Genomic DNA, 15636 nt, shown 5'->3' on the forward strand with positions numbered 1-15636 from the left:
TTGTGGGAAAAAAATTTTGTTTTATTTTTATGGCTCTGCATTATAAACTTCTGTGAAGCCCTTGGTGGGTCAAAGTGCTCACCACACATCCAGATAAGTTCCTTAGGGGGTCTACTTTCCAAAATGGTGTCACTTGTGGGGGGTTTCAATGTTTAGGCACATCAGTGGCTCTCCAAACGCAACATGGCGTCCCATCTCAATTCCTGTCAATTTTGCATTGAAAAGTCAAACTGCGCTCCTTCCCTTCCGAGCTCTCCCATGCGCCCAAACAGTGGTTTACTGCCACATATGGGGTATCAGCGTACTCAGGACAAATTGGACAACAACTTTTGAGGTCCAATTTCTTCTCTTACCCTTGGAAAAATAAAAAATTGGGGGCAAAAATATAATTTTTGTGAAAAAATATGATTTTTTATTTTTACGGTTCTGCATTATAAACTTCTGTGAAGCACTTGGTGGGTCAAAGTGCTCACCACACATCCAGATAAGTTCCTTAGGGGGTCTACTTTCCAAAATGGTGTCACTTGTGGGGGGTTTCAATGTTTAGGCACATCAGTGGCTCTCCAAACGCAACATGGCGTCCCATCTCAATTTCTGTCAATTTTGCCTTGAAAAGTCAAACTGCGCTCCTTCCCTTCCGAGCTCTCCCATGCGCCCAAACAGTGGTTTACTGCCACATATGGGGTATCAGCGTACTCAGGACAAATTGGACAACAACTTTTGAGGTCCAATTTCTTCTCTTACCCTTGGAAAAATAAAAAATTGGGGGCAAAAATATAATTTTTGTGAAAAAATATGATTTTTTATTTTTACGGTTCTGCATTATAAACTTCTGTGAAGCACTTGGTGGGTCAAAGTGCTCACCACACATCCAGATAAGTTCCTTAGGGGGTCTACTTTCCAAAATGGTGTCACTTGTGGGGGGTTTCAATGTTTAGGCACATCAGTGGCTCTCCAAACGCAACATGGCGTCCCATCTCAATTCCTGTCAATTTTGCATTGAAAAGCCAAATAGCGCTCCTTCCCTTCCGAGCTCTCCCATGCGCCCAAACAGTGGTTTACTGCCACATATGGGGTATCAGCGTACTCAGGACAAATTGGACAACAACTTTTTGGGTCCAATTTCTCCTGTTACCCTTGGTAAAATAAAACAAATTGGAGCTGAAGTAAATTTTTTGTGTAAAAAAGTTAAATGTTCATTTTTATTTAAACATTCCAAAAATTCCTATTAAACACCTGAAGGGTTAATAAACTTCTTGAATGTGGTTTTGAGCACCTTGAGGGGTGCAGTTTTTAGAATGGTGTCACACTTGGGCATTTTCTATCATATAGACCCCTCAAAATGACTTCAAATGAGACGTGGTCCCTAAAAAAAAATGGTGTTGTAAAAATGAGAAATTGCTGGTCAACTTTTAACCCTTATAACTCCCTAACAAAAAAAAAAATTGGTTCCAAAATTATGCTGATGTAAAGGAGACATGTGGGAAATGTTACTTATTAAGTATTTTGTGTGACATATCTCTGTGATTTAATTGCATAAAAATTCAAAGTTTGAAAATTGCGAAATTTTCAAAATTTTCGCCAAATTTCCGTTTTTTTCACAAATAAACGCAGGTACTATCAAAGAAATTTTACCACTATCATGAAGTACAATATGTCACGAGAAAACAATGTCAGAATCACCAGGATCCGTTGAAGCGTTTCGGAGTTATAACCTCATAAAGGGACAGTGGTCAGAATTGTAAAAATTGGCCTGGTCATTAACGTGCAAACCACCCTTGGGGGTAAAGGGGTTAAGTACTGTCTTTTAATGAACAAAAATATTCATATGAATTTAACCGATGACTTTCAACTCAGAAGACATATGCTCTTTTCCTCTATTTTACAAGTGTGAGGTCAAAGAGAGTTTTCTATAATTGAGTAATGTATATTGTAAAATGTCTATCAGTGCTGGATTCCTTTTATGGAAAGAAAGCAATTTGCTTTACATACAATCAATCATTTTTAAAATGTAAGGAATAAAACTTCCAAAAGTTTTTTTTTATAAAACACAATCCCACTGAGAATAAATGTAAAATCTGAAGTTACTGAAATGTTCAGAACTGACCTCAAATAATCTAGTATAAGTGTTGGTCCAATATCCCAAATGCTGGGATATTGCTTTGTGTCGAAAGTATGTAAGATGCTAAGTCAGCCCTAAAATTCAGCATCAAAGACTTCCAGAGATTAAAACATTATCCACTTTGAGTGCACTTGAGATTGTCATGCTCAATAAATATGGAACAGTTAAGACGTATAAGCAACAGAACAGTGAATTATGCATCCATAGAGTTACTAATATCTTTTCTCTATACGGTTTCTGCTTAACATAAAAACACACAAGGCCTACCGGCAGTGCGAGCATCTTGAATGCCTCAAAGGAGGATAAACTACTCTTGGCAAGTTCTTAAAATAAATACTTGGTTGTCACTTAATCCCCATAACTGACTTTTGGAAATTTATTGTAAACGTTGAATCACTTTAGCTCATTTTTGCTTATAGACATTTTTTTTACATAAGGATTTTACTAGGTAGAAAGAAAATAACATACATTTTTCAAATTACTGACAAAGCATTGTTATCAGTTTTTAGGCTCTAAGATAGAGACATATTTATATTCTATTAAAGTGGGTGGTCTCACTGGTAATGATAGAATGGGCCTAACCAGATCTAAGACATCGTAGGCCACTTATTAATGATAAATGGTAACTCTAGGTTTACACATGGCTTGAAAGGATGAGCTATCTACATTGATTTCTAAGTGTGTAACTTATCCTAAGGAGCTGCTTCCAAAAGCAATGTATAATTAAGATCTTTACTAGAAAAAAATAAAATACATTTCCACTAAAAGATTATAGTGAAAAACTTTAAATATACTTTACTACTCAAATTTTACATCTGCACACACCAATACAGCACCCTGTTACAGATGCTGACTTTTTGGTTTTATTGCGTGATTTTTGTGAAAAGGTATGAAATTTGATTAAAAAATAGAAAAAAATAGACATTTACAGAACCTGTACACATCTGTTTTTGCACACCTGTTTAAACTAGTCCAAGTTAGCAATTATACGTGCTATAGCTGAACTGCAGCCTGCTGCCACATGTTGCTTTCTGTACTTGCACCTACCTACTTAGAATTTCATATTAAATCATTATTGGAAGGGATTGAATAACTGGGGTTTAAAATATTGTAAAATTTTAAATATAATTTTGCGTAAAATATATGATAAAATAAAAAGTGGCAATGGACAGTGTAGTGTAAAAGAAAAAATAGCCCATACTATGACTAAAAACGTGAGAGTCACTATCAGCAAAAGAAGCGCCACCACTGACCATCGAGGCAGACGTTCTAGCAAATGCAGGCAATAATTGGCCTCCTTTGCTTTCAGCAAGCATACTAGTGAGAAAGAAGGGGAGGTAATAACAGTTGAAGCTAGATGCTTACGTACACTATATAAAAAGACACATATGCATGTTTTTCTCAATATCTGACATGAAATCAGAATACACCTTTCCCGTTTTAGGTCAATTAGGATTACCATAATTAGTAATATTTGCCAAATGCCAGAATAATGAGAGAGAGAGAATGATTTAAGGCATTTTTATTACTTACTGCAAAGTCATAAGGTTACATACACTAAGATTTACTATTAGTGCTAAGCGCATGTATTCGGCACTATTCGTTACTCGCTAGAATAGTACCCTATTCGGGCTATTCATTGCTTGGCGAGTAATTTGCTATTCACCTCGGTATATTCTAGTGACCCACCCAGCAAGTTTGACGCTGTATTTGCAGCCAATGAACAAGCTGGGCTTGTTTGCCAATCACAGTAATGCCGGTGCCATCTTTGGTGTGGCATTACTGTGATTGATAGGCCTTACAGCGGCATAGGGAATATTTAATTCCTGCTGGCACCGTCTTGTGCACATCGCAGCGGGAAACATCATAGGGAGAGCATAGTGTGAGCATAGGGAGAATTAAAGGATCATATAGCCAGAGTTTGTGATTCCAAAAAGCTCTTTTAAGAGCTTATGATGGTGAAGAACAGTTATTTGTTAGGTGGAGATAACGCAGGGAGATATTTGAGATGAGAAAGAGTGAAAGGCAGGCACTCGGGTGTTATCAATCATCATTGCAAGTACATGTTGGAGATCTCTGCTAGTTTGCATTGTGTTGTATAGTTTAGGAATAGACTATGGGACTATCAACAGACCTATCCATTAAAGAAAAACAACTTAAAAATGATGTTCCACATTATTAAGCAGGTCTCAGTTTTCAAGTAACATGGGAAAGAAAAAGGATCTCTCTGCTACCAAAAAGCATCAAATACTGCAATGCCTTGGTCAAAACATTAGATATTTCCCCAAAACTTAAGTGTGATCATCGTACTGTTAAGAGATTTGTGGCTGATTCTGAGCACAGACGTGTTTGTGATGATAAAGGCAGAATGAGGAAGGTTTCTGCCAGGCAAGTCCATCGGATTAAGAGAGCAGCAGCTAAAATGCCATTACCCCAGCAAACAGATATTTGAAGCTGATGGTGCCTCTGGAGTCCCTTGAACCTCAAGATGTAGGATCATTCAAAGGCTTGCTGTGGTTCATAAACCTACTATTCGGCCACCCCTAAACAGTGTTCACAAGCAGAAACGGTTGCAGTGGGCCTTGACTTGTCTAGTCTTGTTTACTGATGAGTGTTGAGCAACCCTGGATGGTCCAGATGGATGGAGTAGTGGATTGTTGGTGGATGGCCACCATGTCCCAACATGCATGCGACATCAGCAAGGAAGTGGAGGAGTCATGTTTTGGGCCAGAATCATGGGGAAACAGCTGGTAGGGCCCTTTAAGGTTCCTGAAGGTGTGAAAATTACCTCTGCACAATATATAGAGTTTCTGATTGACAACATTCTTTCAAGGTATAAAAAGCAGAAACGTGCCTTCAGGAGCAAAATCATCTTCATGCAGGACAATGCACCATCCCATGCTGCAAAGAATACCTCTCAGTCATTGGCTGCTATGGGCATAAAAGGAGATAAACTCATGATGTGGCCACCATCTTCCCCTGACCTCAACCCTATAGAGAACCTTTAGAGTATCATCAAGCAAAAGATCTATGAGGGTGGGAGGCAGTTCACATCAAAACCGCAGCTCTGGGAGGCTATTCTGACTTCATTCAAAGAAATACAAGCAGAAACTCTCCAAAAACTCACAAGTTCAATGGATGCAAGAATTATGAAGGTGATATCAAAGAAGGGTTCCTATGTTAATATGTAACTTGGCCTGTTAGGATGCTTTGGAGTTAAATAGATTTTTTTGTTCAGGGAATGTGACCTCCTAATGCTGCAAATTCAACAAATAAGCATTTTCATTTCTTTAAAACATATCAAATGTTTAGAAATTCTACTGTGCCTAATAATTTGGAACAGTGCATTTTGAGTTTTTATTCATTTTGGAGATTATACTGTTATCATTGGGAGGTTTCTTCAATAAAATTAGATGTATACTCTAGCGGGTGATGAATTTAATTAGACTGACTGTCATTTGCACCGACCATTTAGGAAAATCCAAGAAAAATATCATTTGCATAATAATTTGGAACATAGTGTATATGAGTTGTGGTAGATCGACTCACTCTGATGTACACGGAGGTAGACACAGGAACACTTAAGATCTTTACTGGTTTATTATATATGCGGCATAAACCATAAAAATAAACACGACCCTTTGGGAAAAACAGAAAAATACAAAGTGAAAGCATAAAGCACAGTACTTGTGTTAGCGAGAATCCGCCTACTCAGAGTTAGCAAAACACAAGATTCAGGTTACCATAAACATGAAAACTACTTTGGAGTTAGCCTCTCCAGACACACTGAACACTGAATGCCTCAGGAGGCTGACTATTTAAACCCCGGATCACACCTTAGGGTTGAGAGAAGGTGAACAACCTCCCACTTAAGGCCCCGTCACACATAGCGAGATCGCTAGCGAGATCGCTGCTGAGTCACAAGTTTTGTGATGCAACAGCAATCTCAGTAGCGATCTCGCTATGTGTGACACGTACCAGCGATCAGGCCCCTGCTGTGAGATCGCTGGTCGTGTCGGAATGGCCTGGACCGTTTTTTGATCGTTGAGGTCCCGCTGACATCGCTGAATCGGCGTGTGTGACGCCGATTCAGCGATGTCTTCGCTGGTAACCATGGTAAACATCGGGTAACTAAGCGCAGGGCCGCGCTTAGTAACCCGATGTTTACCCTGGTTACCATCCTAAAAGTAAAAAAACAAACACTTCATACTTACCTATCGCTGTCTGTCCTCGGCGCTCTGCTTCTCTGGTCTGGCTGTGAGCGCCGGTCAGCCGGAAAGCAGAGCGGTGACGTCACCGCTCTGCTTTCCGGCCGCTGTGCTCACAGCCAGACCAGAGAAGCAGAGCGCCGAGGACAGACAGCGATAGGTAAGTATGTAGCGTTTGTTTTTTTTAACTTTAACGATGGTAACCAGGGTAAACATCGGGTTACTAAGCGCGGCCCTGTGCTTAGTTACCTGATGTTTACCCTGGTTACCGGGGACCTCGGCATCGTTGGTCACTGGAGAGCGGTCTGTGTGACAGCTCTCCAGCGACCAAACAGCGACGCTGCAGCGATCCGGATCGTTGTCGTTATCGCTGCAACGTCGCTATGTGTGACGGGGCTATTACTCTATGGTTGTCCACAAAAACCCAGCCTTTAAAATGGCTGATTAACACCTCTCAAAACATAGTGTGCTGGTGCAAAGTTCTGGGTTTCAATTTACTGAAGCTAATAGCCTCAGTGAAATGTATCTCCCCTCCAGCAATTTGCCAGTGACTTTGTCACAAAGTGTACCTAGAAGAATTGATGCTTTGATAGTGATTTGATGATGATTTGAAGGTACGATATGGTCACATCAAATACTGATATTAGATTTCTATTTCCTTCATTCAATTTGCATGTTGCTAATTGATTATAATAAACTATTACCACTTTTATGTTTGAAAACATTCTTACTTTACAGCATTATATTCACACCTGCCTAAAAGTGCTGCATATCAGTGTATATACAGAATAATATACTATATACAGTGCATTAACCTGCAACAAAAATGGCAAGCTTTTCCTGTCATTCATTATAAAGATTTGTTGATCATTAAAGGAAACTTGGGCTTGGGGACATGCATTTACCATCCCAGTATTACATTCAAGTTCATTTCACTGAGGATTTTACAAATGTCAAGATGATATCGTCTGGCAATGTTAAATATGAAATTTTCAAAGCTGCAAACAACACCTACTGTATTCAGTGACCTTGACACAGTGGTCTTACCTGTGTGTGCCTCAGGCACTCAGTGGCTTATTCTTCATTCATTCCTTCCAGTCTGACAATACAAGCTTCTGGAAAATATATTTTACTGCTGACCTTTAGCCTACATAATATATCAACTCTGAAGTAGAAAAATAACATTTGGAATTTGAAATAATTGAGGGGCCTTAACCCCTTTCTGCCAGCTGACGGAATAGTACGTCAGCTGGCAGATCCCCTGCTTTGAGGTGGGCTCCGGCGGTGAGCCCACCTCAAAGCCGCGACATGTCAGCTGTTTTGTACAGCTGACATGTGCGCGCAATGAGCGCGAGCGGAATCGCGATCCGCCCGCGCCCATTAACTAGTTAAGCGCTGACAGCGGCATTTAACTAGCGCTCCCGGCCGCGCGGCCGGAGGTGCTCGCACTGCGGACCCCCGTCACATGATCGGGGGTCAGCAGTGCATCGCCATAACAACCAGAGGTCTCCTTGAGACCTCTATGGTTGTTGATGGCCGATTGCTTTGAGCGCCACCCTGTGGTCGGCGTTCAAAGCAACCATGCATTTCTGCTACATAGAGGTGATCTGTACTTCACCTCTATGTAGCAGAGCCGATCGAGTTATGCATGCTTCTAGCCTCCCACGGAGGCTATTGAAGCATGCCAAAATAAAAAAAAAAGTGATTAAAAATATAAAAAAAATAAAAAATATATAAAAGTTCAAATCACCCCCCTTTCGCCCCAATCAAAATAAAACAATTAAAAAAAAATCAAACATACACATATTTGGTATCGCCGCGTTCAGAATCGCCCGATCTATCAATAAAAACAAAGGATTAACCTGACCGCTAAATGACGTAGCGAGAAAAAAAATCAAAATGCCAAAATTACGTTTTTTTGGTCGCCGCGACATTGCATTAAAATGCAATAACGGGTGATCAAAAGAACGTATCTACACCAAAATGGTATCACTAAAAACGCCAGCTCGGCACGCAAAAAATAAGCCCTCACCTGACCCCAGATGACGAAAATTGGAGAAGCTACGGGTATCGGAAAATCGCGCATTTTTTTTTTTTTTTTTTTTAGCAAAATGTGGAATTTTTTTTCACCACTTAGATAAAAAATAACCTAGACATGTTTGGTGTCTATGAACTCGTAATGACCTGGAGAATCATAATGGCAGGTTAGTTTTAGCATTTAGTGAACCTAGCAAAAAAGCCAAACAAAAAACAAGTGTGAGATTGCACTTTTTTTGCAATTTCATCACACTTGGAATTTTTTTCCCATTTTCTGTTACATGGCATGGTAAAATCAATGATGTCGTTCAAAAGTACATCTCGTCCCGCAAAAAATAAGCCCTCACATGGCCATATTGACGGAAAAACAAAAAAGTTATGGCTCTGGGAAGGAGGGGAGCAAAAAACGAAAATGAAAAAGCGGAAAAAGCTCCGGGGGTGAAGGGGTTAAAGAGCTAAGATTTACTTTACAAACAAAAAAACACTGAAGCTGAAAATAATGAAAAACATTAACCCCATCAAGATGTTCGACTTATAGGTACATCTTAGGTCGTGTCTCTGCTTTTGATGCATTCTCCATAAGTGAGTCCACTTCTTTCCCTGCACATATCAGCTGATCTGATCAGCTGTCATGTGCCTCTAACACCCATGGGTGGATCCAATAACCAAGTGTGGCTGTTAAAAAGTTAAATACTGCTGTCAGTTACTGACAACAGCCTTTAACATTTGCCAGGCAGAGGCGCATCACAAGACCTGCCCATCGGTGCCTCTGTCACTTCGATGGGATGTCATGACAGCCAGGTATTGTTAGATGACCCCCATGTTTGTCATTTTAAATCTCTTATGAACGCCAGCCTGTGGCTGGTGCTGATAGGAGATCATATTTTATGCCGTGATGAGCGGCACCTCGCACTTGATGAGTGGCTTGAGTGATGTTGGTGCAACCCCTGGGAACAACAATAAAATTGCATGGGCAGAGACAACCGTGACTAAATTAATCCCTTTGCGACATGCGCTGTACTAGTACTGCTCCGCGGGAGGTACATTGGCGCAAAGAGCAGTACTATTACGGCACCGCGTTCATGCGGCCTCACGCTGAGCACCGCGGCGATCGTGTGGGGGTGTCAGCTTTATATGACAGCTGACACATCACAGCATTGCCCATGATTGATGCTAGCAACAATTGTAGGCATTTAACCCCTCTGATGCCGCTGACAGTTGTGACAGCTACATAGAGGGGAATTGCGGAGGGAGGGGGCTCCCTGCATGCTTTCATTAGGGCAACGTAATGCAATCGCATTGTCCTGATTGTCTCCATGGAGACCCCTGGCCCCAAGATAGTCATGGTGTCCTTCCGGGTCCTGCAGGTAAGGTGGCTTCCCAGTGCCTGCAGAGAGAAGGTCCTGAGATGCCTCCTTCCCTGCCTGTCAGATCGCTGATCTAGTACTCTTTATTGCAGTCCCATCCTGGGGCAATGTAAAAAAAGTAAAAAAAAAATATATTACACAGAGTAAAAATATTTATTAAAAAAATAGTTTTTATTGTGCAAAAGTGACAAAACATAAAAAAAGATATAAATGTGGTATCACTATAATCGTACTGACCCAAAGAATAAAGCAGTCTTACCAATTTTACCACATGTAGAACAGTATTTTTTTTAAAAAAGAAGCAATTCCTGAATTGCTGGTTTTTGTTCATTCTATCTCCCAAAAATCAAAATAGAAAGCAATCAAAAAATAGCATGTGCCTAAAAATGGTACCAACAAAAATGTCAGCTTGTCCCGCAAAAACAAGTCATCAGATAACTCTGTTGGTCGAAATATGGAAAAATTATAACTCTCAAAATATAGTGATGCACAAACTAGTTTTCGCAATAAAAAGCGTTGTTTTGTGTGTGACAGCAGCCAAACATAAAAACCCGATATAAATCTGGTATCACTGTAATCGCACCTACCCAAAGAATAAAGTTGCCTAATCACTTATACCGCATGACAAACAGCATAAAAAATAAATCAAACCAATTCTTCACATGCTGTGAATTTTTTTTTCTTCCTCCCAAAGATCGCAGTATGGCTTGGCGAACATTTATCCTGCCCTCTGAGCTGAGAACTTACCCCGGGGTTTCCATGTAAATCTCTGAAATATATGATTTGGACAGACCCCAGGCAGAAAATTCCCTATAATGAGGCAGAAGGAGGCACTGTGGGCGCCATACAACATGTAATCTGGTGGTGTCTGTCTTTTTAGGATTGCATAAAATTTGCAGTTTTGTGCACTTCTGAAAAGGACACCAATGAACAGAGGCTAGACGGAGTCCAGAGTAAACCTGCTGCCTCATTATAGCGAATGGATCCCTCGGGGGGTTTCATATGAATCACGTCACTCGGAGATGTAGATGGAAACCCCAAAGTTAGTGTTCAGCTTAGAGCACCAGATTAATATGATCCCAAACATTAAGTAAAATGTTCACAATAAAAGCTTTCCTGCTGGATACATCATTTTCTTCTGCTTTGAACTGGCTGCTCAACCTTTTTCCTTGCAGGAACAGATGAGGAAAAGCCTATATTCAGGTGAGCTGACTATACTTTTTCTTTTTTCATTAAAAGCTTCAACTCATTCCACAAAAAAGCAATTCCCCACTCAGATCTGTCATCTGTTAATGTAAATATAGGGGCATCCACATTACTGGTAGTACAAAGCGAAATGGCTCCTTGCTCCCCAAAAGAAATTCTGCAAATTCTTTGCTCCCAAATCCAAATGCCCCCCTCTCCCTTCGTAGCACCAGTGTGCCTATACAACATATAGAGCCCACATGTTTGGCATATCTGTAGTGATGAGAACCTGCCTAATTTACAGGTGCGTATCTCCAGAAGTATGAGCTGGGCATAACGTATTGGTGACTGGAACATACTGTTCACTACAGCATACTCGTCACTACAATGGCAGTTTACAATTTTCACTCAGCAACCTCCGCTGCTGCATGTTTCTGGAAAACACCCATGGAGTCAAAATCACCACTACATGAGTAGATAAATTCTCAAAGGGTTATAATTTCCAAAATGGGGTCTCTTATGGGGGGGGGGTACATCTGCACTGTAATATGGCACTACTTCCCTTATGAGGTTTGCACTGTGCCTCAAAAGTAGTTTTTGACCACATATGATGTTTCAGTGAACTCAGGAGAAATTGCACAAGAAACTTTGGAGCCATTTTCTTCTTTTGCCCTTGTGAAAATGCAAAATTTGTATCTAAAAAAAGATTTTTTGGGGAAAAATGTGATTTTTTTTTTATTTTCACGGCTTAACATTAAAAACTTCTGTGATGCACCGGTGGCTTAAAGGTGCTCAATACACATCTAGATAAGTTCCCTAAGGGGTCTATTTTCTAAAATGATGTAACTTGTGGGTAGATTCCACTATTTAGGCACATCAGGGGCTCTCCAAACACGACATGGCAACCACAAATTATTCCAACATATTTTACATTCAAAAAGTCAAATGGCTCTCCTTTCCTTCCAAGACCGGCCGTGCACCCAACAGTTGTTTTCCTCCACATTTTGGGTATCTGCGCACTCAGGAGAAATTTCACAATAAATTGTATGAAGCAATTTCTCTTGTTACCCTTATGAAAATGCAAAATTTGGAGCTAAAAAGATTTTTGTGGGAAAAATGTGATTTTTTTTATTTTTACGGCTTCTTTGAAGCACCTGTGGATTTAAGGTGCTCAATACAAATTTAGATAAGTTATCTAAGGGGTCTAGCTTCCAAAATGGTGCAACTTGTGGGGGGTTTGCACTATTTAGGCACATCATGGACTGTCCAAATGCGATATGGCGTCTGCTAATTATTCCAGAATATTTTACATTCAAAAAGTCAAATGGCGCTCCTTCCCTTTCAAGCAATGCCGTGCACGCAAACAGCTGTTTCCTCAACATATTGGGTATCTGTGCACTCAGGAGTAATTTCACAACAAATTGTATAGTACATTTTCTCCTGTTACCCTTGCAAAAGTAAAAAAAATTGGTCTAAAGGAAAATTTTTGTGAAAGAAAAGTAAATGTTTATTTTTTTATTCCACATTCCAAAAATTCCTGTGAAGCACCTGAAGAGTTAATAAACGTCTTGAATGTGGTTTTGAGTACCTTGAGGGGTGCTGTTTTTATAATGTTGATATTTTTTGCGTATTTTCTGTCATATAGGCCCCTCAAAGTCGCTTCAAATGTGAGGTGGTTTAGCAAATTTTGTTGTAAAAATGAGAAATCGCTGGTCAACTTTTAACCCTTATAACTTCCTAACAAAAAATTATGTTTCCAAAATTCTGCTGATGTAAAGTAGACATGTGGGAAGTGATATTTATTAACTATCTTGTGTGATATGACTCTGATTTAAGGGCAGGAAAATTAAAAGTTTGAAAACTGTGAAATTTTTTCAAAATAAACATAAGCCATATCAAAGAAATTTTACTCCCTGTCTCATTGTTTCCTTCTTCTCCACATGGTCAGCATGCTAAGCTTCATGTCTAATTGTAAGCAGCAACTGTTTAAGTGGGCACAGAAGTGGGATTGTTGTGCTGATTAAGATGCCTTCGACGCTCACCATCTTTGTGGAGCCCTCATAGCCTTAAAGAACTACGCAAATGTCAGACATCCATGGCCACTCTTCAGTTCTTATGTGTGGAGGCTGACCAGAATACCAACGGGCATGTTGTAGCTGGTATTCCACAACTGGCCTCTGCTGCTTACAAAGCCTTGCCAGCATATGCATTGCGGCTTTCCAGCTCGTGGGTATGTCGCACCCCAGTCATTAACTTGGTACTTGCATGCACTGCCGAAGTATTGCCAGAGGGCGGCAGCTGTAGCTGAATTGTGGAAATGGTACCTTGACAAGAAAATCTGTCAAATCTGGGTAAGTTTTCAGAAACAGTTGAATTACCATGTGTGCCTCTTGGAACTTGAAGGTTGAGAGGCCACAATCAAGAAATGTTGTTAAGAGCTCCTCGCAGTGTCCTATTGTGGGATTACTAGTCTTTTGGGCCTCAACATGGTTGGAGAAAGGAGGATCATGGTGAGGATTAAGTGATACAGACTGTAGGCAGGTGAGAATAGACCATGTGGAAAAGCGGGCCGTGCTGCCATGCCTAATAGAAGCATTATATAACCCCTGATGATGTCATACAGCCAGCCAATCACAGTAATACCACAACCAAGATGGCTACGGCATTACAGTGACTTGCAGGCAATCCCTAAATGATTATGAGCTGCGTAACAGGTGCCAAACATGTAGGGCAGGAATTCCAGTTTGAAATCGAGCACCGCCTAATGCTTGCCGAGTAACTAGCACATCCGAATACAAAGATATTAAATCATCCACAATTATATATTTGACAGGATCCAAATTTTTAGGGAGATTCAAAACAAATTTGATTTGTTACAGATAGATGTGCTCATCTCTAGTAACAACAAATATACCTTTCTTTTGTCCATTACTGTTTATATGACCATGGTACAGGTTTCATGTTTAGACCTATTTAAAACAGCTCCGATCCATTGGCCTGGCCTCTGACAATTCCCTTTCCCTGACACTCCTGTGTTTTCTAAATCTGAATTTTCTAAATTGCTTCTTCTCTGTCATACTTCTCCCTCCTAATGATTTCATAATTGTAGTGTAGAAGAAAACCAGTCTATGCAAAAGTAAACCAAGCAATTACAGGGAGGAGATACAAACTTTATACATATATTGTCCTAGATTGGATTAAAGCTATGGACTCTATTGCTTCGGCCACTGAGCCCCCATTATTTTTAGATGAGCATTCTAAATATTTGGTTGAATTGACATAATTACATAACTAATTTAAAAATATCTTATCATATCCATTAGTGGTAAAAATGTTTAAAAATAATGGTGCGTGCTCCCTTGATCTCTGTAATTTGAATCATCAGTAGGAAATGTAAAGTGTAACCGTCATTAAAATTTTTATTTCATGAATTAATAGGATACATGAAAATAAGCAACTTTTTAATATATAACTTGCGAGAAAAATTAGCATCTTTCTCCTCTTGGGCTGACCTTTCATTTTCAAAAGTCTCAAGTCATGGGTAAAATCTGTAATCTGTAATCAGTGTATACAAATTTTTACCTTACTGAGATAGAAGAAGACAGTTGCTAAGGGTAGATGTTAAAACACCTGAGATAGAATTTCATTAGTAGCAACTGTCATCTTCTATCTCAGTAATGTAGAAATCTGTATTTACTGAATACAAATTTTATCAGTGAATTGAGACTTCTGAAAATGAAAGATCAGTCCAAGAGGAGAAAGATGCAGATTTCCCTGTTAAGATACAGTCATGGCCCTCTTGAAACAATTCCAGAAAAAAAGTATTTCTCCCAGAAAATTATTGCATTTACACATGTATTGTTATACACATGTTTATTTTATTTGTGTGTATTGTGAAACAACACAAAAAACTGAGAAAAATCAATAAACTGGACATTATTTCACACAAATTCCCAAAATTGGCCATAAAAAGTTGCTGGCCTCTTTGTTTCAAGCATGTGATGCTCATTCAAAGTCACCTGTGGCAAGTAACAGGTGTGGGTAATAAGAAAATCACACTGATATCAGATAAAAAGAGAAGTTGACTCAATCTTTACACTGTAAGCCTGTGTGTGCCACACTAAGCACGTAGAACAGAAAGAGGCAGAGGGAACTGTCTGAGGACTTGACAACCAAAATTGTTGAACAATATCAACAATCTCCATTTTGCCATTTTATTACAGTTTTTTTGTGTTTTTCCAATACACAGAAAAAAAATAAACATGGGTTTAATAAAACATGTGTAATTGCAATAATTTTCTCAGAAAAATACTTCATTGTCTGGAAAAATGTGAAGAGTGTCAAAATTTTTATTACATATTACATATTATAGCAAATATTAGTCTTTATAAAGTTAACATGAAGATCCCAAAACAAACGAAAAGTCAGATACACAATTGAGAAGAAATGCATTTATGAAAAAAGCATCGATTTCGTAAAAGCAGACGAATATTGAGGGACCTATTTGGGTTTGACTTTCTTTGCTAATTCCCAATAAAATATTTGCTTATTGGTGAAATACTTCCTGCTACAGACAGTAGACAATGGCAGTAACTGGATATGTCACCTTACCTAGAAGCAATCCATCAATTCTACATGCTCCCTCTGAATTTTGAATATTTCTTAAAATCATAGTATATGACTAAAACATTTATTACTTATCATATCAATCTGAGTA

Source organism: Ranitomeya imitator, chromosome 6 (genome assembly GCF_032444005.1).
Source record: "Ranitomeya imitator isolate aRanImi1 chromosome 6, aRanImi1.pri, whole genome shotgun sequence".
NCBI lineage: Eukaryota > Metazoa > Chordata > Amphibia > Anura > Dendrobatidae > Ranitomeya > Ranitomeya imitator.